The following is a 25935-nucleotide window of genomic DNA, read 5'->3' on the forward strand; positions in this document are numbered from 1 at the left end:
GAGGTCCTAATGGTTATTTTATAAGCATCCAAAAGAGTTTATAACTACGGGGGCTAATAATCATACAGCTTGGATGGTGCCTCATTCAAATACTCAACTTCTTACTCCAGACTCAGATTGATGAATGGTCAGAGGAGTTAGAAAGAAGACTCGAAGAGATTTAACTTGATATATAGTAGGACACGTGAATCTTTATATATTAGGAGAAATAGTTGCTATAAGTTGACCCATGCAAAATCGTCAACTAAAAATCAATCGATAGAAAAGTGCTTAACTTATTTTTTGAGCTAGGAGTTTCTTATGATGCATATTCATCTCCAAGGATGTTTCCATACTAAGGAAATATAATTCCATGACGTACATAATTACATTACTTTCAAACATAATATTTTTCCACAAGCCCCATCGAAACTTATACTCTTTAAATTGAACAGTCGATTCCATTCCAAATCATAAAGATATTTCTATTTTTATCCAATATTTTCATAGAGACCTCTTTTCCCTTTTTTCAATCAAGAGTACTACTCCTGAAGATGGCTGATACCTTTGTGTCATCTGTAGTCCAAAAACTGGGGGATTTCCTTATACAAAAAGTTAACATGTATTTAAGTCTTAGAGAGGATGTGCATTGGCTACAAAATGAGTTTCTCTTCATGCAGTCTTTCCTCAAACATGCAGAGAAAAAGCAAAGCGGAGATGAAAGAGTTCAACAATGGGTGTTTGAGATCAACTCTATTGTTAATAAAAATGTTGTTATAATTGAGACATACAGCTTCTGAGGCTGGTAAAAATTATGACAATGGATTTTCTAGTCATCTCAAGGCTTGCACTTGCATCTGTAGGAAGGAGACCAAATTATACAAAGTTGGTAAGGAGATCCAATCACTCAAGTTGCGTATCATAGAAGTCTCTCACAAATGAGAAACTTATGCTATTATAGATATCAATAATACAGGATGTTAGGACCAAAATAATCAGGTTTCATATGGAAGCTAGTAAAGCAAACCTCGAAAGATGTCAAATAAGAAAAGACACAATAATTTAATGTGGTTCGGTCAAGTGTGAAATCCACCTATGCCTTAAATAATGCATGCAAGGTGTTTGAAAAATTGCCTAGGATGCTAGAAATTCATATTTACATGATTCCATGATATCTAAATGACAAGTCCATGTTAGATATACACTTCAATATGGATTTCTATGCTATTTATGTGTTGTTATTATTGTGGTATGAAGAATGTATGATAATGGAGATATGAATTATGTACATGAAATATATCCATGCTTACCCCCTACCATATTTGTGATGTTGAATAAATACATGAAGTATAATATCCCCTACTTATAACAATATGAATTGTGGACTCCAATCTTATGATCAAGTCAGTCATGTTGTGTCTATTTCCTTCCATCGAGTCCTGGGGGTATTCATACACGAAAACTATAGTTGTGTGCCTAGATCCATTTCATGTTATCATGATACACTTAGTCAAGCCATGATCTATAGAATTCAGTCAGTCATACGACTCAGGAAAATCTAGTAACCTCAGTCATCTCAGTAGTTCAATAATCTCAGTCATCTCAGTACTCAGTAATATCTATAACCTCAGTATTCATAGTCAATCTCAGTAATTTTAGTACTCTCAACTAGTCCTCAGAACTCAGTACATTCCGTCAATCATCGGAATCCTATAAACTTAGTTTAGCTCCACTAAACAATACCACTAGTATTAATCTAGCTAATCATTTTAGTTCAGTTATTTAGTTCAGCCCAGTTATTTAGTTCTGTGTCTTTCAGATGGGAGTAGGATTCAGCACCGAGTGATCCTAGGGATGGGGACCCACCTGCTAGATTAGGACTGAGATCCTTAGAAGCAATCCCTAAGTACAGAACTATGTAGCCAGCATAGGTTGAGATATTGCAGCCTATTATATGAGGGTAGATGAGGTGGCTTAACCTGTTATCTGAGGGTTCCAACCGTTCTTAGTAGAGTTACCTTTTATATGAGGGTTGCTCACATGCTTCTAGTCAGGGCAGAGATTGGACCCCAGTTAGCTTAGTTTGGGGCATGTTAGTTAGATGAATACATCCCACAGTTTTAGTTACAGATTCAGGATTGTCAAATATAGTCAACTCAGTTCAGTAGTACAGATTCAGTACTTTTAGAGATAATCAATCCTTATTATTATAAATAGACTTCAAGATCACCTATTAGATAGAACTGATCTCAACTATAGTTAAACAGTATCAAAATCATCAGATTTAAAGATCACTTGCTAAATAGGACTGATCTCAAATTTAGTTACTCCATATAAAATAGAACTCAGATAGTTCCATCAGAACTTAGACTGTCAGATACAGTCACTCATTATCACTTGCATCAATTAGGCCGATCATCATAGTTATATCAGTTATATCAATTTTTTGAACTCATGTATCAGTCATATCAGTTATCAGAATTCATGGTATCAGTATTCAGCTTTAGGACTATCAGACACAGTCAACCAGACCAATTCTTCATAATTTGAACTATCAAAAATAGTCGTTAATCTATTCAGTATCTTAGTATCAGTACACTCATGTTGTCAGTATTCAGACTCAGTAGTCAGTATCTCAATGAGTTCAGTTACAGTTATGTATGCATGTATGTATTCTCATTTTCACATTAGTCAGCATTGTTCATGCATATAACCCTTTGCATTTAGCCTACCTCACTCGTATACTCAATATATTTAGACGTACTGATGCATTTGCATTATGGTGCTTTCTCTTATGTTACACCATAGGTTCAGAGGCACGAGCTCCAGATCAGCAGTAGTATTCCGAGGAAGATATAATTATTCCTATTTTTATTATTCAGTTATTAGATAGAATTAGTTAGAGACATGTTCCTTCAACTCCTTATTCAGTTAAGTTATAGGCTTTCAGACTAGATGTCAGATTAGATATTCAGATCTCATTATTTTTAGTATTTATGACTTATTTTGGTATTGTTATACTTTTTTCAGACATTTTGTTATCAGACATTTATTTAGTTTAAACCGTGTGGCCTTTCATGTTCATATTTCCGCATTTTATGATATATTATACAGTATACTGGTACAGATATCATTCATGGGTTAGCTTGTGGTACTTCAGGGTCATGAGCACCGTGTAGCATTCTAGTTCAGAAAATTGGGGTGTTACAAAATTGGTATCAGAGCCTAAGGTTCAATAGAGTCCTAGAAAGTCTGAAAGCCGCATCTAGTAGAGTTTTTTATATGCGTGTGTTGTGCACCACAATTATGTGCAGGAGGCTATGAGATGTTTTAGGAATAGTTTTCCTTCTTTCAGGTCTCAGATCGTGCGATAGAAAGGTTCTCTTAGAAGTAGTGACAGAAGTAGTGAAGCTCAAGTCCAACAGATAGGGCTTTCTCAAATAGTCCCTACAGATAGCTATGGGATTTCCCTTATGCTCAATAGTATCCCATCAGTTTAGGTATGTCCCAAAGTTGTACGGATCTCATTCATGATCATGAGAACTCATTCTCGAACCTAGATTTAGGTATGCCAGCAGATCACTTCTCAAAATCCTATGATAGCATATGACTAGAGTTAGAAGCATGAACCCAGGAGTTTAGCAGTAGTAGAGTTGGGATAATGATATCCAGATTGAATAGACTATGTATTCATGGGGATAGTTGTTCGAGAATGAACCAATAGGCTTGAACAGTGTGAGTTAGAAATTTAAGTATATTGACTCGAAATTAAGCATGAAGGTGTAAATGTGATACTAGTAGTATGTGAGGGAAATAGGGGCAGATGATGTGTTTAGTAAGGCAAGCATGTGTTAATCAGAGTGTAAGTATGTGATGATGATTGCAGTTCAATTCAGAGATTTTTTTAGTATTCACAGATTTATGATGATAGCTTAAAGCTAAGGGAGAGATGATAGATCAAGTAACCAAGTCAGGCTCTCAGATTCTAGTAGTAGTGCTAGTATGTATAGAAAAGTAATTAGGAAAGGCGATTCCTGACCAATCTTTATCTCAGCATAAAGTTTCCTACTGCAGTCATCCTAATGCCTATGCATGCTCATGTCTCAGATTCCATGGATATAGCTTATGTTCACACGTATTCCATAGAATTTTGTGTACTTTCAGTTCCCAGTATAGGAAGTTCAGTTCTAGATCACTCAGTGTTACAAAACATGTTCCACAAACTCAGACATTCCAGAATCAGGTCATGCAGCTCATGACTCATGTACATATATTATGCTCCCTAGTATACTCAGTTTCCATTACTCATGCCACATCCCTATTGATCAGTTAAATTCAGACTATGTTATGCATACCCTCAATTTAGACCTTTTGGTATACACATGGTATTTATATTCTATCCCTCGGATTTCAGTCAAGTGCCAAGTTCAGTTATGTGTCTATTTATGTTTTAGATTCTCTTAACCCCTTTAGTGAGCTCTCTTTGTGAAAACAGTGTAGTGTAGAGATGAGTAGTTGCTTAAATTAGAGAATGAATGATTCATAAGAGAAGTTCGTTGGATGCTTTATTTACACAAGGGTGTAGTTACGAAGATAGGCTTAAATATCCTGTTAGTATGCAAGCAAGAAGCTAGCGAGAGCTAGTACTTAGAAATTGGGAAAATTCAGAGTGTGAATATATATTCAGATCCTTGACTTATGTCAACCTTTATTGTGCAACTATTACAACTCAGTTTCTATCTTAGTTACATTTCAGTACTCAGTAATTAGTGTTCAGTCTCAGAATTAAGCACTTCAGTATCAGTTTAAACCTCAGTTTTAGTATTCAGTTATCAGTACCCAGCATTTAGATCCAGTATGGATCCCCGTTACAGTCTTAAGTTATAGTGTCCTCTTTAGATCAGTATTCGGCTCAGAAATTCAATTTAGTTTTAGACTTGCTTGACCATAGCATACAGTTATCAGCTACTCAGTTATAGGTACTTCAATACTTTAGTCTATGGAATGTTTCCAAATCATGTAATACGTTTGGTCTAGCATATTTCAAGGGACATAGTGTCCCAAGGGGGAGATACATTATAGCCCCCAAACTTTCATGATTTAAACATGTCGTTTTCTTTGATGAATCTATCTTGGAGGAAGTATTACTTATGAGATGACCCTCTATCCTCAAAACTCAGTCGTAGGCCATGTACTCAATATCTCAGTTCAGTTCATGAATCAAGTTCCAAATTTAGTTATGTTCTTATGTTTTCGCTCATGCATATTGAGTAATCAATCTTAGAATCATCAGTATTTTTAAATCATGGTAGCAGTCTTCTTTGAGCTTACTCATTCTCATGTTCAAATTTTAGTACCAAACTTGGTATTCAATTCTATGCTTAGTTTTCAGTTCAAACTTGGTATCTTCACCATTATATGTTCAGTCACATGTTCATAAGTCAGTTCAGTTATGTATTCACGCATCAGACATGCGTGGTCAGCTTATCAGTACTTTCAATTATGCATTCACGTATCATGTCAGTCATATAATCATGCATTAGATATGCATGGATTCAACTTATCGGTTAATTATCAGATATGCATTCTCAGTTTGAGAAACTCAGTTTATCGAAACACTCAATCCTACATTCATAAATCAGCTACCCATGCATCAGATATGCATGTACAGTATGATATGATCAATTTTCAGTCATGTCATCCATGAAATCATGATCAGTCATTCATGCTATATATGCGTCAGTTTATCTTTTCTCCCATCTCAAGCAGTCATCATTCGAGGAAGAATGTTTCCAAGTGGGAGATATTGTAATACCCCGAAAAATTCAAACCAATATTAGAGCCATGTACCAAGCTCATGCATAGTACATCATGGTTTTTTTATAGATTTATGAGTAACTTATATGTATATTAAGGCTTCAAATAACTCCCTGCTATCAGACGAATCAAAACATTCCTTACCAATTGAATTCATGAGAAGGATATTGGTATAGTCAACTTTAAATGAGCATATATCTCATTATACTTGTAATTTTTGAGTCATGACCTATCAACAGATAGAGAATTGAATTATCTTTCCAACGATACTAATTTTACCTAAATCTAATATTGTAGAAAAGAGTTATTCCTATGTTACTCCAGCATGTCAGGATGGATATAGTGTGATGACATTCGTGGTAGCTTACCATATTTGTGATGCCCTATCACGAAGGTTTTCAGCCTTAGGCAGAAACCAGCTCCTAAGTGATGATATTCGTGGTAGCTTACCATATTTTTTATACCATGTCACAAATGTCGTCAGCCTTAGGTAGAATCCAGCTTCTGTCTGACGACATTTTTGAAGGTTTGTCACATTTTTGACGCCATGTCACAAATGTCGTCAACCTTAGGCAGAATCCAGCTTCTGTATGATGAAATTTTTGATGGCTTGTCACATTTTTGACGCCATGTCACAAATGTCGTCAACCTTAGGTAGAATCCAGCTTCTGTGTGATGAAATTTTTGACAGCTTGTCACATTTTTGATGCCATGTCACAAATATCGTTAGACTTAGGCAGAAACCATCAATTCTAGCTCCTGTGTGATGACATTTTTGAAGGCTTGTCATATTTTTGATGCCTTGTCACAAATGTCGTCAGCTATTATTATCAGCAACTGGGAATTTATTTCATAAGGGTATTTTAGTTTTTTTCCTTCACTTCCCACGACTTATAACCCTCAAGGAACGTATTATCTTCCATTCCCTTTAGTTAAACATCTCAAAAATCTCTCGTATACACTCTCAACCACAAGATTAGGGTTTCTTCTCAAGATCAAAACTCTCAAGAACAAGCCCTAGGGTTTTCATAGAAGAGTCGACTTCAAGGAAATTTCCCTGTCAATCTTCACAAATTCTTAATCTAGGGTATGCGTAGTGTTCATCTATGGATCCAATCCGTTCATAGAGCTCAAGAACCATGTTTTAAATACTATTTTGTAAACTTTTTATGGTAATATGAGCATGTACTGGTTGAAGATTGTTGTTTAAGTTTCAAGATGACATCTAAAGGTATTTTCATGGAATATATGTGGTTGTTAGTTGTAAAACACAAACTTTGGATGGTTTGATATGATGCAAGTATAAAATCTACCTATGCCTTAAATAATGTATGCAAGGTGTTTGATAAAATGCCTAGGATGCTAGAAATTCATATTTACATGATTTCATGATATCTAAATGACAAGTTCATGTTAGTTATACACTTTAATATGGATTTCCATGCTATTTATGTGTTGTTATTGTTGAGGTATGAATCATGTATGATAATGGAGATATGAATTATGTACATGAAATATATCCATGCTTTCCCCTAGCATGTTTGAGATGTTGAATAAATACATGAAGTATAACATCCCTTACTTATGACAATATGAATTGTGGACTCCAATCTTATGATCAAGTTAGTCATGTTGTGTCTGTTTCCTTCCATCGAGTCCTGGGGGTATTCGTACCCAAAAACTATAGTTGTATGCCTAGATCCATGTCATGTTATCACGATACCCTCAGTCAAGCCATGATCTATAGAATTCAGTCAGTCATATGACTCAGGAAAATCCAGTAACCTCAATAATCTCAGTAGTTTAGTAATCTCAATGATCTCAATACTCAGTAATATCTGTAACCTCAGTATTCAAAGTCAATCTCAGTAATTTCAGTACTCTCAACCAGTCCTTAGAACTAGTACATTTCGTCAATCATTAGAATCCAGTAAACTTAGTTTAGCTCCGCTAAACAATACCACTAGTATCAATCTAGCTAATCAGTTCGGTTCAGTTATTCAGTTCATCCCAGTTATTTAGTTCAGTGTCTTTCAGATGGGAATAGTATTCAGCACCGAGTGATCCTAAGGATGGGGACTGACCCACCCGCTAGATTAGGACTGAGATCCTTAGAAGCAATCCCTAAGTCCAGAACTATGTAGCCAGCATAGGTTAAGACATCGCAGCCTATAATATGAGGTAGATGAGGTGGCTTAACCTGTTATATGAGGGTTCCCACCGTTCTCACTAGAGTTACCTTTTATATGAGGGTTGCTCACATGTTGTCCTTACCAGTGGCGCATTATTGACACCCTTCCAGTTAGAGAAGAGATTGGACACCAGTCAGCTTAGCTTAGGGCATGTCGGTTAGATAAATACATCCCACAGTTTCAGTTACAAATTCAGGACTGTCAGATATAGTCAACTCAATTCAGTACTGTTAGAGACAATCAATCCTTATCATTATAAATAGACTTCAAGATCACCTATTAGACAAAACTGATCTCAACTATAGTTAAACAGTATTAGAATTATCAGATTTAAAGATCACCCGCTAGACAGGACTGATCTCAAATTCAGTTACTCCATATAAAATAAAACTCAGATAGTTCCATCACACAGTCGCTCAATATCAGTTGCATCAGTTAGACCGATCATCATAGTTATATTAGTTATATCAATTTTCTGAACTCATGTATCAGTCATATCAGTTATCAGAATTCATGATATCAGTATTCAGCTTTAGGACTATCAGACACAGTCAACCAAACCAGTTTTTCATAATTCGAACTGTCAGAAATAGTTGTTCATCTATTCAGTATCTTAGTATCAGTACACTCATGTTGTCAATATTCAAACTCAGTAGTCAGTATTTCCATGAGTTCAGTTACAGTTATGTATGCATGTATGTATTCTCACGTTCACATTAGTCAGCATTGTTCATGTATATAACCCTTTGCATTTAGTCTACCTCACTCGTATACTCAGTACATTCATACGTACTAACGCATTTTCGCTATGGTGCTTTCTCTTATGTTAGATCATAGGTTTAGAGGCACGATCTCCAGATCAGCAGTAGCATTCCAGTGTTCAGAGTTTGCAGTGAGTCCTTCTCATTCGAGGATGATATGATTATTGCTATATTTACTATTCAATTTCTAGATAGAGTTAGTTAGAGACATGTTCCTTCAACTCCTTATTTGGTTCAGTTAGAGGCTTTCAGACTAGATGTCAGATTAGATATTCAGATCTCATTATTTTTAGTATTTATGACTTGTTTTGGTATTGTTATACTTTTTTTAGATATTTTGTTATCAGACGTTTATTCAGTTCAAACCTTATGGCCTTTCATGTTTATGTTTCTGCATTTTATGATATATTACGTAGTATACAGGTACAGATATCAGTCATGGGTTAGCTTGTGGTCGTTTGGGGTCATAAGCACCGTGTAGCATTCTGGTTCAGAAAATTGAGGTGTTACAAAAATCTTGATTATTGTCAAATAGGTTACGACTAGAACAGAATCTGGCAAAATGAACACCCGATTTTTACCTTGCTCTGATACCAATTGGTGGTTTAAAACTATTAAAGGGAAATAACAGGAATTCAATTTAAAAGCTAGATGCTAAAGCAGAGATAGAGTTTGAAGAAGAGAATATACAGAGAGAGATTATTTTTTTGTTAAAAGACCATCTATTTTAACTAGGATTATACTTAAAAAACTAGAGAGAAAAAAACAAAGAAAGAAGTGCATTCCTAAAGCAACTCTCAACACTCCTCCTTGTTTTATAAAATGCAAACTCCAATTTTCTATCTGAGAAGCTTGAATTTTCTAACAGGTAAAGGTTTAGTGAATATATTATCCCATTGTTCTTCCGTCTTGCAGTAGACGAGAATCACATCTCCACCTTTTTTAACTTCTCTCAGGAAGAAAAACTTGATATTGATGTGCTTAAATTTTTCATGAAACACAAGATTGTGAGAAATATCTATTGCTGCTTGGTTCTCCATGAACACTTCAATGCTTTTTGTTGATTTCATATGCATATCAATCAAAATTTTCTTCAGCCACACTGCTTGACTTACCACTGTTGTAGCTGCCAAAAACTCTACTTCAGCAGTAGATTGAGCCACAATGTCCTATTTCTTACAACTCCATGAAAAAATCCCATAACTAATACTAAAATAGTGCCCTGAAGTACGCTTCGTGTCATCTTTGGAACCTCCCCAATAACTATTAGAGTACCCAAAAAGCTTCACAGGTTGACTCCTTCGAAACATGACTCCATAGATGATAGTTCCTTTGATGTATAGCACAACTCTTTTTGTTGCCTTCAGATGTACTTCACTTGGACAATGCATGAACCTTGATAGAATACTTACAGCATACAATATATCGGGTCACGGTAAGATACATTAAACACCCAATGAAACTTTTGAAGTATATTTTCTCCACCTTTTCGGCTGCATCATCTTTGCTTAGTTTCTCTTTTGGGTTCATGGGAGTATTCATCTCTTTGCAATTTTCCATTTTGAATTTCTTGAGAATTTCCTTCGCGTACTTTTTCTAGCAAATGAAAAAATCATCTTTTCCCTGTGTAATCTCCGTTCCAAGGAAATAAGTCATCAGACCAAGATCAGATATTTCAAAAGCTTGCATCATATCCTGCTTGAACTCATCAATGAGCTTTGCGCTACTTCTTATAATCAAAAGGTTATCGACATAAAGATAAACATCAAGAATCCCATTGTTATTCTGTTTACCATATAGTGTGAATTCTAAAACACTTTTCTCAAAACTGAGGCTAAGGAAATAATCATCTATTCGACTATACCAAGATCTTGGTGCCTGTTTTAGGCCATAAAGAGCTTTATGTAGTGGTAGACTTTCTCTTCTTTTCCATCTACAACAAAACCTTTAGATATAGATTTCTTCTTCAAGAACTCCATTAAGAAATGCGGATTTGACATCAATTTGGTGCACTTTCTAGCCACATTGTGTAGCAACAGTAAGAAGGAACCTGATTGTGTCGAGTCTAGCAACTGGAGCAAACATGTTAGAATAATCAACACCAAAAATTTATGCATACCCTTTAACTACAAGTATTCCCTTGAGCTTGTTAACAAAACCATCAGCATTCAATTTTGTGTGGTAAACTCACTTCACACCAATAATCTTTCTATCTTAAGGCTTTTCCACAAACTGCAAGGTCTTGTTCTTCTCAATCATTGCAATCTCCTCCTCTATTGCAGCCTCTTCAAATCCAGAAGGCTCTAAAATGGCCACATTACATCTCTGGTATATCTCAGAGAGTAACCTTGTTCCTCTCACAGGTTGATCATCAATGTTTTAATCAAAATTTGGTAAATTTTTTGTGATCTTCTTTTGGTTAAATTTTTCCCAGTCTCATTGCTCATTCTCCATAAAAAATACATCTCTACTTACAATAATTTTTCTAGTATAAGGCTGAAAAATTTTGTAAGCTTTAGAGATTGTACTGTAACCAATAAAGATTCCAGGATCATCTTTCTTGTCTAACTTATCCCTCTTAACCTGTGGAATACAAGAGAAATACAAACAACCAAAGTTTTTTAAGTTTTTTAAGGACAGCTTATAGCCATTCCATGCCTCAAAAGGTGTCTTGCCGTCAACTGCTTTGGTAGGCAATCTATCGGTAAAAAAAGCAGTGTTAGTTGCTTCTGCCCATAAATATTTTGGTAAGCCTTTCTCCTGAAAATTATTGGAGAACACTAGCAAACAAAGTTGCTTTTACTTTTGCTTTTTTTATTTTCTTTTCCTTTTGACTTTTGATCTGGGCCACCGTTGGATTATCGGGCAGCGAAAGAACCTTATAATCCTCCTCCACGGCCTCCCAAAGTTCTAAAGCCTCAATATAAGTCTCCATTCTAACTTCCTAAAGATGGTAATTCTCACCATCAAAGACAAGAGGAAATATTTGAGAAAATTTATTTTCAGAATTCATCTCTCTCACAGATCCCTCAAGAAATTGGCTCTTGATACCAATTGTTGGTCTAAAGCTTCGAAATTAAAGAAATAACAGAAAAGAGTTGGAGAGAAAAGTATACTGGAATTGTATTGTCAAAGGGAATTATTTTATTAATAACTCAAAACATATATTTACAGCTAAATTTCTAACTACACTTCAATTTAAATTGGGATAACCAATTCCTATTCAAATAATAAAGGGACAACTAATTCCTAAGTCACATAGGACTCTAATAATTTAAAACTACTAAAATTATCTATTCCTACTTTATTTCTGAGACATTTTTAACATAGGAGAAGTACCAAGTAATAGGACAGATAGTCATCCTGCCATGGTTAGAACATTGAAGAGAACTACCTCATACGTTGATGAGGATCAGATTTTTGTTGGCTTCCAGGATGTTGTACAAACATTGCTAGATGAACTTCTCAAAGTATATCATCGTTGAAGCTCCATCTCCATTTATGGGATGGGTGGATTAGGCAAGACAACTCTTGTGAGAAACCTCTACACCAGTCCTAACATAGTATCTAGCTTCCCGACGCAGGCTTGGATATGTGTTTCTCAAGAATAAAATACCATGGATCTCCTTAGGAATATCATCAAATCTATCCAAGGTCGCACCAAGGAAAATCTAGATTTGTTGGAAAAGATGACGGAGAAAGATCTAGAAAGTTACCTTCATGATCTATTAAAAGAACGCAAATACCTTTGATGATGTATGGTAGAGAGAAGCTTTAAGAGTCTGTAAAGAGTATTCCCAGATAACAGGAATGGAAGTTGAGTTATTATTACCACACACAAAGTGGAAATCGCTGAAAAAGCAGATGCCAGAGGTTTTGTTCAGAGGCTTCGTTTCTTAAGCCAAAAAGAAAGTTGGCATCTCTTTTGTAGGAAACTACTGGATGTTCGGGCAATGGTCCCAACAATGGAGAGGCTAGCTAAGGATATGGTGGGAAAATGTGGAGGCTTACCTCTTGCAATTGTTGTATTGAGTGGGTTGCTTTTAAACAAAAAGCGGCTAGAAGAATGGGAATACGTGAAGGCACACGTTTGGTGCATATGAAGGATGACTCTATTGAAATCTCCTACATATTATTACTGAGCTATAATGATTTGCCAACAATGCTCAAGCAGTGTTTTCTTTCCTTTGGTATGTTTTCGGAAGATCGTGTGGTTGATGTTGATCATATGTTATGGTTGTGGATGGCTGAAGGGTTAGTACCAAGAGGAGAAGAAAGAATGGAGGATGTCGCTGAATGCTTCTTGAATGAGCTGATAAGGCAAAGCTTGATTCAAGCGGTAAGTACATTTTGGGGAAAAGTTTATGAATGTAGGATTCGTGATTTACTTTGGAATCTTGCCATAGAAAAGGCATTATATATATATATATATATATATATATATATATACATAAACTTCTGTGCCATTTATGATCCAAGAAAGCACTCCATATCCTCCTTTTGCACCAGACATTCCATTCATGGTCAAACACAAAGGTACCTCTCACTTGATCTTTCTAACTTGAAGTTGAGGTCAATTATGTTCTTTGAACCAGATTTTTGTAAGATGGGTCTTATAAACTTCCATAATTATTTCCAACATACATATGTGTTGCACTTGGAGATCCGTGCTGGCACTAAACTACTACCTGATTCCATAGGAAGTTTGTACTACCTCAAGTTATTAAGATTGAGAGGCATCCATGATCTTCCCTCCTCTATTGGCAACCTCAAGAATTTACGGACACTTCATTTCTATAACTCATGCCATCTACCCCCCGAGATAGCGGACCTAATAAATCTAAGACATTTAGCTGCTTGGTATTCACAACCTCTAAAATGTATAACCAAACTTACAAGCCTTCAAGTTCTTAGGGGCATTAGTTGTGATCAATGGAAAGATGTTGCTCCTATTGATTTAGTCAATCTTTGAGAGTTAAACATGACTCTTATTAAGAAATCTTACTCCCTAAATAACACTACCAGCTTGGAAAACCTTAGCACTCTCAGTTTGTTGTGCAACTCTGATGAGTCTTTTCCAGCCCATGAATTTCTTAGTTCTTGTCAAAAGCTCCACAAATTGTTTTTAACAGGGAGAATAGAGAATCCTCTGTCATTCCCATTTCCAAACTCCATCACAATGATGTCTCTTTGTACTTAAAACTCATGGAAGATCCGATGCCTATTTTGGGAATGTTGCCAAACCTAAGGAATCTCTATTTAAGAACTGATTATAAAGGAAAAGAAATTACCTGCAGTGATAATAGTTTCTTTCAACTGGAGTTCCTTCATCTTGAATCTCTTCCCAAATCAGAAAGATGGCATTTAGCCACAAGTGCCATGCCTCTCATTAAAGGTCTTGGTACCATGATTATCCAAAGCTAAAGGAGATACCCGAGAGAATGAAAGACGTGAAGAGGATGAAGAGTCTTACAGTTTGACTTAAACAGGAGAAACCAGCTGTTGATTTTAGTGTTTAATTTCTTTTTGCTTTGGCTTTTCTATTAATTTCTATATTTATTTTCATCTGTTTTTCTATTAATTGTATGTTTCTCATATCTTTTTCCAAAATTTCTAGATATATGTAATTTATCATGATAGGTATTTGTAAGAGTAGTTAGGTAGGTATGGTATGTAATTTACTCTAGTCATATAATATTTACCAAATGCTTTTTCTAATATGATTTTTCTTATATCTACTACTTTTATATCTTTAAGTGCATACAAAATAAGTATTTTAAATTTATCTTCCATCACATCAGATAAATAATTATTCATTTTCATAAAATTGTTATTTTCAAAATATTCCCTTCAACCATGTACATAACAAAATATGGTCATCTTAGATTACTATATACTAGATTATTCTTAAACAACATGTTCTTCGGTCACTATTAGCATGGTAATTTGAATACTTTTTCCCTTAAACAGCGCCTCTACTCTGGTTACTCCCCGCCATAGCTTCTTGACTCATTGGTTTCACCTTTAGGATGGCATAGTTCTTAAGGATTTTTCTCCGTTTCCACTTTGCTAATAAACTTCTTAACATATTATTCTTCGAATAATTCTACTATAAAGTAACTAATATGAATTTATTTTATCATATCATGATTGTTGGGAATTATGAATTTAGCTATTCATAATCATAAATAAATATACCTGTTCGGGTAGTTTTGATATTTCTGAAGTTTGTTCCTCCATAGCTTTTTCCATTGAAATATTTCTGTTTTTTAATTAACTGAGCAAAATATTTTTTGTGGACAGGAGAGAGTATTGCTTCAACACATGAAGGCTTGCTTTGCAATGCCTTCGGTTTCTTCCATTTATAGAATGAAAATTTTTTACAAAGTTTTTACACGTTTTCTAAAAAGAATCCTAAAACTAAGTGCCATAGCCTTTAAAAAAAGTCAAAAAGGCTGGAAGGCTAAAAATTTAATGCTATAGCCTTTAAAAAGGTCAAAAAGGCTAGAAGGCTAAGAAGAAAAAGGCTAAAGTCTAATAATTCTGTACAACAATTTTACGTAAATAATTTAGTATCTTGTCTTCTATTATTCCGTTGATATCTTCTTGTTGTCGTATCTGCTGTTTTTCCATATCTCCATTATTGCTTCTTATATTATCTTTCCAGCTGGCATGCTCATCTTCTTGATTTTTATTCTAGGTGTACTTCTGAAATAATGTTATCTTCTCCATTACATCTTGAACATTGATGGTCTGGATATTTGTGTCCAATTATCTTACAATATCTTGCCAATAATCCGTCTGAAATAAATCCTTTTTTAATTGCTCTTGCAGTAGATTGTTTTTTTGGGTTAAGTAATGTCATTATCCATTACCTAACATCTTCCATATCTGCTTGTTGTAGCTCTTTTGAATTTGAATAAATCATCTGATGGTCTCGTGAATAATAGCTCCATATTGGGTTGCCATTAGTATAATTATTTGCTAATTCTTGAATAATTGTAGCTAGTTCAATGAGTCATTTATTTGCGTAGAAATCAGGTATCTCAATTCTAGGTATCTCTGGCTGCTGCGTAATATCTTTCGGTATGATCATATCTCTGGTTAGTACTATTTTTACAACTTGTATAACTGGTTTTATTTCGTCGTATAATATCTCTGCTGGTGCAGTATAACACTTTACATAAAATAGATTTCCTTTTGTTATCCTTTTGTAGGTGGTGAATATTTTATGTAATTCTTCCATAGTTGTTAGTTCTTCTCCATCGGGTGTATATGGTATTTAATAATCCATAGTCAAAACAAGTTTTCACTAGGCTTGGGTTGGTTTTGGGTAGTGCAATTAGCTTGTTATATCCTTTTAATTTTTGGATTATATAGTTTGTGTTTGGTTCTTTGATATTTGTAGCTCTGGGTTAAGGTTTAGGAAAGTTTGTACTCTATAGATATTTTCTATGTATTTTTGGGTTGTATAGTTGTAAACTTTTTTATCTTGGTTCAGACTATCTCGGTATGTGGTAATTTGTGGGGGTATGAACAAGGGGTCTTTTTCTGTTTTTGGTATAAATGGTTTCTCAAATATCTTATTCATATTCATGTTCTGATATCTTTGTCTACTAACTCCTTTGCTTGTACCTGCAGAAGTAGATTGATAAACGTTATGGGTTTTATGGAGTGTCCCATCATCTCCTTCTAGCTCTGGAACTTTAATGTCTTCCGATCGACATAGCTCTGCACACTGCTGAGTTAGCTGATTTATAGCTATAGACTTCAGTTTATCTTCATTAGTCTTTAGCTTCTCTATCTCATTACCCATACTGTCCACTTTCATTGAAAGCGTAGCTAGGGTGTTGAGTATTTTTTCTAAAGTATCTCCTTCTATTATATCAGTCTGTGTAGCTTTGTCTTGATATGTAATCTGCAATAACATTTTTGTTAGTGCTGATTACTTCAATTATAAATGTGAAATTTAATATATTCAAGACTAGTCTCCGAATCTCTTTTGTTGTAACTGAATTTTGTATTTTCTTTGTTAACCACCAGCATACCTATGTATTATCTGTTCGTACAATAAATTTGTTATATACAATATATGGCTCAAATGGTAACAAACATTTATATAATGAACATAATTTTTTCCTATTTATTTCCCATTTTATTTCTGTTTCATTGAACGTACCTGAGTAATATCTACAATGGTGTTCTAATTTTTCTGCTTCATATCGATATTTACGTACTCCTCCATAACTATATTCACTAGCATCTGCTTCTACTATGTATATAAATTTTCTATTTCCATCTGGAAATTGTAATTTTGGTAATTCTTTACAAAGTAATTTTATTTTTTGAACTTGTTTTTTATCTTCTTCATTATAGTTATATTCTACATCCTTTTTTTAATTTTTTCTGTAGTGGTTTTAAGGTTTCAGCTAATTTTGGAATATATTCTCTTACTTGGTTTACTAATCCTAAAAATGATTGTAATTTCTTTTTTGTATCTAATTCTTCTTTCGAATTTATTATTTTTTGTACTATATGTTGTTGCATTTTTACTCCGCTCTTATCTATTTGTATTCCTAAAAATTCTATCTGATTTTTCATAATTTCGGCTTTCTTTTCGCTTAGACTTATTCCCGATTTTTCTATTATATTTGTAAACTGTCCTAATAATTTTAAATGTTCTTCTTTAGTTTTTGTATATAATAATATATCATCTATGTATACTATATAATTAGATAATTGTTTAAAATAACTATCCATAAAATGTTGATATCTACTTGGTGCATTTTTATATCCAAATGATAATACGTTCCATTTAGAAAATCCTTGTCGTACCATAAATGCGGTTAATTCTTTAGATTCTTCTTCTTACTTTAAATGGTAAAATCCTGATTTACAATCGAATTTGCTAAAATAGTTATATCCTTGTATTTGCCTTATTTTTAATATCTTATTTGGTATTGGATAATTATATGTTATAGTTTTTGCATTTAAATTTCTATAGTCAATAACCATTCTACTTTTTCCTCTTTTTTATTCACTATGTTTATTTACTATAAATACTGGACTATTATGTTTACTATTACTTTCTTGTATATACTGTTTTTCTAATAATTCATCTATATGCATTTTAAATTCTTTTAAATCGTCAAAATTATATGTTAATGGTTTCTGGGTTATTATGCTATTTTTATCTATTAATTCAATTTTTATAGTAGTTTTATGTTTTTCCCATCCTTTTAATGGATCTTCACTATATAATTGTTCTAATTTTTTCTTAATTATTTCTATCTTATTTATTGAAAATATAGTTATTTCTGTTTTATTTATCGAAAATACTACTAGTTCTATTGTATCTTCAGTATTTTTTATATTTTCTAACTTTTGTGTAATTTTTTCACTTCCTTTTATCCAATCAGTTTTCTTTCTTATTTTATTATTAACTCTTTTTGTTCTTACTTTCTGTTTACATGGTGTTGTAAACCACCAGTCTGTTCTAGTTATTATATGTGGGTATAATTTATCTAAAAACGGCATTCCTAAAAGTATATCTTTTGATGTTAGTTCATAATTATAAATTTCTTCTATTGTTAATATCTTATCCCATACTTGTATTTTTACATTCCTAGCTTTATAAGTAATTAAGCTTCCTTCATTATTAAATCCTTTAATTATTATTGGTGTTTTTAATTTATCCCATTTACTTTCTGGTAAGCAATTATATCTAAATAAATTAGCTTCTGCTCCTGTATCTATCATAGGCGTATAATATCTACTGTAATATCCTTCTACTACTATCTTCATTAATACATATATTTTCATTTTTATGTTAAGGCTCTCTTTAAGAATAGTTTCTCTTTGTTATATGTTAAGGTTAGTTGTGTATGTTCTATATTGTATGGTTTTACTTGTTCTAGCCATTTTATTCCTAATATTATATCTGCTTTTTGCATTTCTTCCTTTATTTCAAATTCTATTTTTATTTTTCTAACTCCTTTTATTATTTCTTTTTCTGCTATATTTTTACTATTTATTAAACTTCTTGGTAGATCTGGGCACATATCATTATCAGTTTTTATTTCTTCATTTTTTACTAGATATTTTGCTATATAATTTTCTTCTTGTCCTGTATTTAAGAGTATTAAATATTCTTTTTCATTTATTTTTCCTGTTATGTAATATTGGTTTAAATTACTTATTGAATTTATTTCATAACTTGTTCTTTTTGATGAGCTTGATGATTCTGGTTTTTCATTAGCTATTCTTTTCGTTGTACTTATTCTATCATTTACTATTTCTAAATTTTCTTCTATATCTATGTCTCTATAGCTATAATCATTATAATCTATTAGTTTTACAAGTTGTTCGAATGGACTTTCTATTCGTATTTTGTTAATCTTATTTTTTCCTGTTATTTTATGTTTTGTTGTTAATACATATAAATTTTTGCATCTTGCTGTAAATATTTTACTTCCTGGAGTTAATTCTATTCCTGATATTTTCCAATATAATACGAGTGATTTATCTATATTTTTATCTGTTACCGCTACTGAATAATTTGCACTTATTATAAATTTAAATTTTTGGTATATTAGATTTCCTTTTACGGTAGTTATTATACTTTTTTCTATAGGTTTTATAATTCTATCATCTGCTAAATATAATTCTATTGGTGTATCTATTCCTTCTCTAAAACATGCTTTTATTAATATCTCTGTACCTCCAAGATGTACATATTTTATTGGATCTCCTTTACTTTTTATATCATTTATCTCTTTATTAATTATTCTTTTTGTTACTAGTGGTATACTAGCTTTGCCTTTTGTATATCTACAATCTATTACATATTCTTTTTGGCATACTACATAATATTCGTCCTTTTCCCTAGTAAAAATATTTTTTATTGTTGGTATTTTAAATATTTTTTCTACACTTAAATCTAATTCTTTTCCTTTTATTTCATCAAATATGTTACTGTCAAATATTATTTTTTGTTCTGTTCCTTCATCATTTAAATATTCTTTCTTTATTATTATTTTTATATCTTCTTCAGTCATTTGATTCATCTATTTCACTATCTACTTCATTATCTGTTTCGTTTTCTGAAATTTCATATATACTATCCTCACTTTCTAATTTATAATCTATATAATCTATTTGTATATATTCTGTATTATCTATTTTTATTTCTGATATTTGTTTATTTTTTGGATTTTTAGGTAATTTACAATCTCTAGCTAAATGGCCTAACTTTCCACAATTATAACAAGTACATTCTTTTATAGATTTCTTCTTTCTATATGGTCTTTTGTATTTATAATTTTTTACATAATATCTTTTTCTTGGCTTCTTGTATTTATATTTTGATTTTTTATATTTCTTATATTTCTTATGTCTTTTTCTTTTCTTATAATATCTTTCTTCACATCCAAATTGGGGTGCTATTTTATTTTTGCAACATGCTAAATTTCTTATCAATGTTTTTTCCATTTTTAATTCTTCTCTATATTTTTCACATAAGTTTCTATACCATTGTTGTAAAAATTTTATTCTTGCTCCAACGTATCTACTATTTTTGCTTCTTCCCAAATTTTTATTATCTTTGAACTAAATGGTTCGGGTAATTTATTAAAATATAATTTTCTTATTTCTTTACTTTCTTCTATACTATATGCTCCTTTATAATAATACTCTTTAAATGCGCAAGTATATTCATCTATATAAAACATATTACATATTGCTAATTTTAACATTAAATTCTTATTTGTATCTTTTTCTTCATCTTGTTCTTCTTCTATTGTTGTTATACTACCAAATTCATCTTTTATAGCTGTTTCATATTTTTTTAATAATTCTATAGGTGTTAGTTTAGTTGTTGTTGATGATGTTCCTTCTATAGGTTTATTAGTTGTTAATACCTTCTTGTTATTTTCAGTTAGATTTGTAAACCATAATTTTACTGATCCTATTAGTGTTCTTTCTATATATTCTGGTGCATCTGTTATGTTTATATTATTATCTAATAATTGTTTTGTCATATATCCTATCCATAATTGTATTATTTTTTTCTGTGTCTATTACACAGTCTAGGTCTAAAAAGTTATAATTTTTATTAACTATCTGTTTTGGTGTCTATTTGTCATATTCATTATATTTTTTAAATTTATTCTTATAATATGTAGGTTTTCTTATTTCTGATGTTCTAGGTATTATATTTTCATCTTTTTTTTTATCAAGAGTATTTATTTCTTTGTTGGTTTTTTCTAAGCTTTCTTCATTAATTACTTCTTGTGTTTCATTGATTTCTAAATTTTTTGTATTTGTTAATATTTCTGTGTATGTTTCACTATTTTCTGAATCATAATTATCTGTCTCTTCAACATCTATATTATTTATTTCTAATTCCTTGTTTTTTATTTCTAATTTTTCCTTAAATTGATTTATCTCGTTTAGTAATTTTTGTTCTTTATCTTTTTCTTCTTTTTCCTTTTGTCTTTGTTCATACAAATCTTTTAACATTGGTAGTTCCTTTTCTAATTCAGCAATCCTACTATTTTTAGTTTCTTCTATTTTTCGTATTTCTTCTGTAGTTTGTTGTTTAATTTTTTCTATTTCCTTTTTCCTATCTATTTCTTCATTTTCTCTTTCTATTCTTACCATTGCTGTCAATTTATCTTCTAATTTTAATTCTTCCTTTTCTAACATTAGGTATAAATGTTCACCTATTTTCTTATATCTTCTTCCTAGATTAGAAAATACTATTTTTATTTTTAATCCTTCGTGATTTTCATATATTTTTTCATCTATTATAAATTCTTCTTTGTTCATTTTATTGTGAATAGTTCATGTTGATATATATATTCTAAACTGTCTATTTGTGATTCTAATTTTGATATTTCATCTTTGTGTGTATTTATTGAATTTTCACTAACTCCGGCAAATATATTATAATGTAGTCTTTCTATTCTTATTTTTAATTCTTTACGTTTTTCAGAAATAATTTGTTTTAATTCTTTGTATTTTTGTATGTTATTCATTCAAGCCATATTTATAATATCTTGATGGATATCTAAATCTAATTTTATCATAATTAGGTGGTATGTGTCTTATTCTTCTAGATTTTAAATGGATTATTAATTTTGCTTTAATACTAGATATTAAGGTAATTAGGTAGGCTAATCTTTGTGGGTTTTCTTTTGTTTTATTTAGACTTATATATTCTGAATAATTACTAATTAAAGATTCTTTAATTTTTCTAAAAGCTTCTCTGTTTCTAAATGGTTTTCTCATAATTAATTTAATCTATATTCAAACATAAATTCAAACATATCTACTACTGTTGTACTTTTTAAATTACTGAGCTCTGATATCATTTGGAGGGGGGTGCGGATCTATGCGGGTAACTGTCTTATGAAATAGATTTAACATGTGCGGACTGGTTTGAAGAGAATAGTTTTTGGGATTCTATACAAAAAATGATTTTGTGATGTTTTTATTGATTGTTCTAATTAATATGTTGTCTTGCTTATTCACATTTACGACAATACTTTATGTAACTTGTTCCAACATTTCTATGTGCTTAGAGAACATCTATTTTGCTAACTGTATTTCTGGTTTTCTGATTCTGTATACATGAGCTCAAACATCCGATTGTCTTTTTATTTCTGGTTTCAAACCGATTCTACAAACTATAATGGACACTATTGTTACTGCAAAGGCAGTGGACAAAGTACATGCTGCTGCTAATAGAAATTCAGGATCACACTGCTAATAAAATTTCCACGGATTAAACTTGCGAAAAAACTCACACAAGGTCCCAATTTAAGCAAGAATATCTTCTCGTCTATAGTTTTAGGCGATAAATTGCCCATCAAATTAAAGATTTTTGAATCTAAAATCCAACGAAACTAAACTATGCTTTTTGTTGTTACTCTCAACCGGTTCCATACAATTTCTCCGCACTCATGGCAAAGGTCAATCACCAATAGATCAATGTCACCATAATAATTCCTACCCGAGGTTGGGCATATCAATTAGCTTGTAGGCTGATCATACCTTACGCAACAAACATGCTAATTAAAATAGATTTATCAATATTAGAATCTAGATGATTAATACTAATTATTTAACAAATTTGATTGGTTGATACGAGTTGATTCTGTTACAGTGAATTGATGAAACAATAGCAAGTCCCATGGCTGCAGAGAAGAACTTGAAAAAATATACTACTCCACTAGAAATAAGACAAAAAATGTTCACAACTTACAATCTGGGATTCTGGGTAGGAAAAAACTTCGAAATCATGTTTTCTCTGTAGGAAAAAAGAAGTCATAGTTCAAGTCCCGATGCCAACTAACTCAAATTACTTAATTTGTGAAATGAATCTATAAAGCAACTCATAGTATAGAGTTAGCCCAAATTTAATCAAATCCAAGTCACAAGGAATCAGAATGTACGTTACCTCAAGTTGCAAGTTCTGATATCACAATTCAACCGCTAACTCAATATATAATGATATTGTTACGACTTGAGACTACCCCTGGTCATAACACGGCGCTTAGAGTCACAATTGCTCCTGAGCTAATTCATGGCCTAACCTGACACTAAGGATACTAAAATTATTATGATTCAGACAGAATAAGCAAACCACAAGTTGATACCAAACTAACAAGGAAGATACGAACTACACTCCAAATCAGTCCACAAGTCATAAGGATTCCGGGACCTCTTTGGAGACCACTCTCGGATTCACTACCAACAACAATAATACAAGAAATAATGGTGTATTTGACACCAAAACAGCAACCCCAATCTATAATAGCAACACAATATATAAAGAACAAGATGAACAACAACAATGTAATAACAATAACCAACGTTTACAAGAATACAAGACAAGCTACGGTTACAAGATGACAAGAATGTAAATGATAGAGAGTGTGACATACACTACTATAATGACCAAGAACCTAAGTGTGTTCAAGCACAAAGACCTTAATAATGATAGTAGTAACACCTACACTATGCAAAGGACACAAGAGAGGACGTCAATCCTTCAAGCACCCCAAGATAACAACAAAAGTGATTCCACGCCTAAGTTGTTCCTAGTTTCGGCCAAGTCTCAAGTGAGAGAGAACTTGTGTGTTTAAATTATGTATTACAAGACTCAATATGCAAAAACTAAGTAAAGAAACCCTAAAAGGTTCCTTATATAGTGTATTACAAATAAAAGGCAAAAAGACCAAAAGGCCCCTTATAGAATAGGCACCCCTCTAGTGTTACTTAGCTGTTTTGGATGTGTTTTAGCCCTTAATTACACTTCTCTTGCACACACACTTGGAAGAATTCAATACACACCCACATAAGTCCATATATGTGATCGCACTTGTATCACAAGTAAAAGAAAACAAGAACAATACACAAATTTATGTGGAAACCCTTGTGGGAAAACCACGGGCAGAGATAGAGAAGGTTTCACTATAATGGAATAGAGAACAATGTGAAGAAGGCTGAATTTTTTGAATAATGAAAATAACCCACTAAATCGCACTTATATAGTACATGCGTACAAATAGGTCCTAGGCCCAAAAACATAAAGGTCCATACCTCGATCCCTACGCTACCACCGTAGACCCCATTGAAAATCACAAACATGGGTCGTACAGCGAAACTTTCAGGGCCAGACCAACAAAATTCGGGTCACAACTCTAACAATCTCCACCTTGACATGAATTCTAATTCAGAACTCAAACCCATTTCAAGACAAACTCTCCACCTCCTCCAAAAAATCCCCTAAGGGCACATCTTAACGGCTAACGCCAACCAAGTCCAAGCACTACTCAAACTTGGCACTTAGTAGTGTCTTGGTTATCATATCAGCAGAGTTATCATGGGTACTAATCTTTCTTACCACAATATCACCGCGTACAATAATTTCATGCACAAAATGGTACAGAACATCGATGTGCTTTGTTCTCTCATGAAATATCTGATTTTTTGTAAGGAAGATAGCACTTTGTCTGTCGCAAAAGACCTTAGTAATCTGTAAGTCTTTGCTAAGTTCACCGAACAAATCCTTCAACCAAATATCTTTCTTGAAAGCCTCTGTAATAGCCATGTACTTTGCCTAAGTAGTTGACAAAGCAATCGTAGTCTGTAAAGTAGCTTTTCAACTAATAGCACAACCACCAATGGTGAAAACATAGCCTGTAAGAGATCTCCTTTTACTATGGTCTCCTGCAAAATCAAAATCAACATACCCAATCACTCCATATCTATTTTTTCCAAACTGCAAATAAACATCAACAGATCTGTGCAAGTATCTAAAAATCTACAGAAGTACTTTCTAATGTTTTTTGCCAGGATTTGCCATGTATTTGCTAACTGCACTGACAACATATGATAACTCTAGTCGGGAACACACCATAGAATACATAAGAGACCCAATGGCACTAGAGTATGGAACTCGATACATATAATCACACGCATCATCTGTCTTTGGAGATAAAGTGGTCGAGAGTTTAAAGTGAGCTGCCAATGGAGTACTGACAGGCTTGGAATTTTGTATATTGAACCTTTGAAGCACTTTCTCAATATACCTTTTCTGACTCAAGTATAACTTAGACTTCTCTCTATCCCTCACAATCTTTATACCAAGAATCTTCTTTACTGCTCCTAGATCCTTCATCTCAAACTCCTTGCTGAGCTGGGCTTTGACTTTTATTATCTCTCTCATATCCTTTTCTTCAATCAACATATCATCAACATAAAAGAGAAGATACACGAATGAACCATCACTTACCTCCTTAAAGTAGACACAACTATCATAACTACTACTCCAAAACATATGAGAGGTTATAAAAGAGTCAAACCTCTTATACCACTGTCTGGGCGATAGTTTTAAGCCATAAAGAGACTTTTTTAGAAAGCATACATAGTCCTCCTTTCCTAAAACTACAAAGCCCTCTAGTTGCTGGATATAGATGTCCTCTTCAAGTTCTCCATGTAAGAATGCAGTTTTGACATCCAACTGCTCAAGATCAAGATTATGCATGGCCATAATACCAAGCAAGGCTCGAATTGAGCTATGCTTAATAATTGGAGAAAACATATGTGTGAAGTCAATACCTGGAACCTGGCTGCAACCGTTAGCAACTAGTCTTGCTTTGTATATAGTATTTTCAACT

The 25935-nt window shown here is 32.7% G+C and overlaps 1 pseudogene; it reads left to right on the forward strand.

Moving 5' to 3' along the window:
- The first annotated feature begins 533 nt into the window (after window positions 1–533).
- LOC107865024 lies at window positions 534–14229 on the forward strand (annotated as a pseudogene).
- The last annotated feature ends 11706 nt before the right edge of the window (window positions 14230–25935 follow it).

This window comes from Capsicum annuum, chromosome 5 (assembly GCF_002878395.1).
Source record: "Capsicum annuum cultivar UCD-10X-F1 chromosome 5, UCD10Xv1.1, whole genome shotgun sequence".
In the NCBI taxonomy this organism is placed as follows: domain Eukaryota; kingdom Viridiplantae; phylum Streptophyta; class Magnoliopsida; order Solanales; family Solanaceae; genus Capsicum; species Capsicum annuum.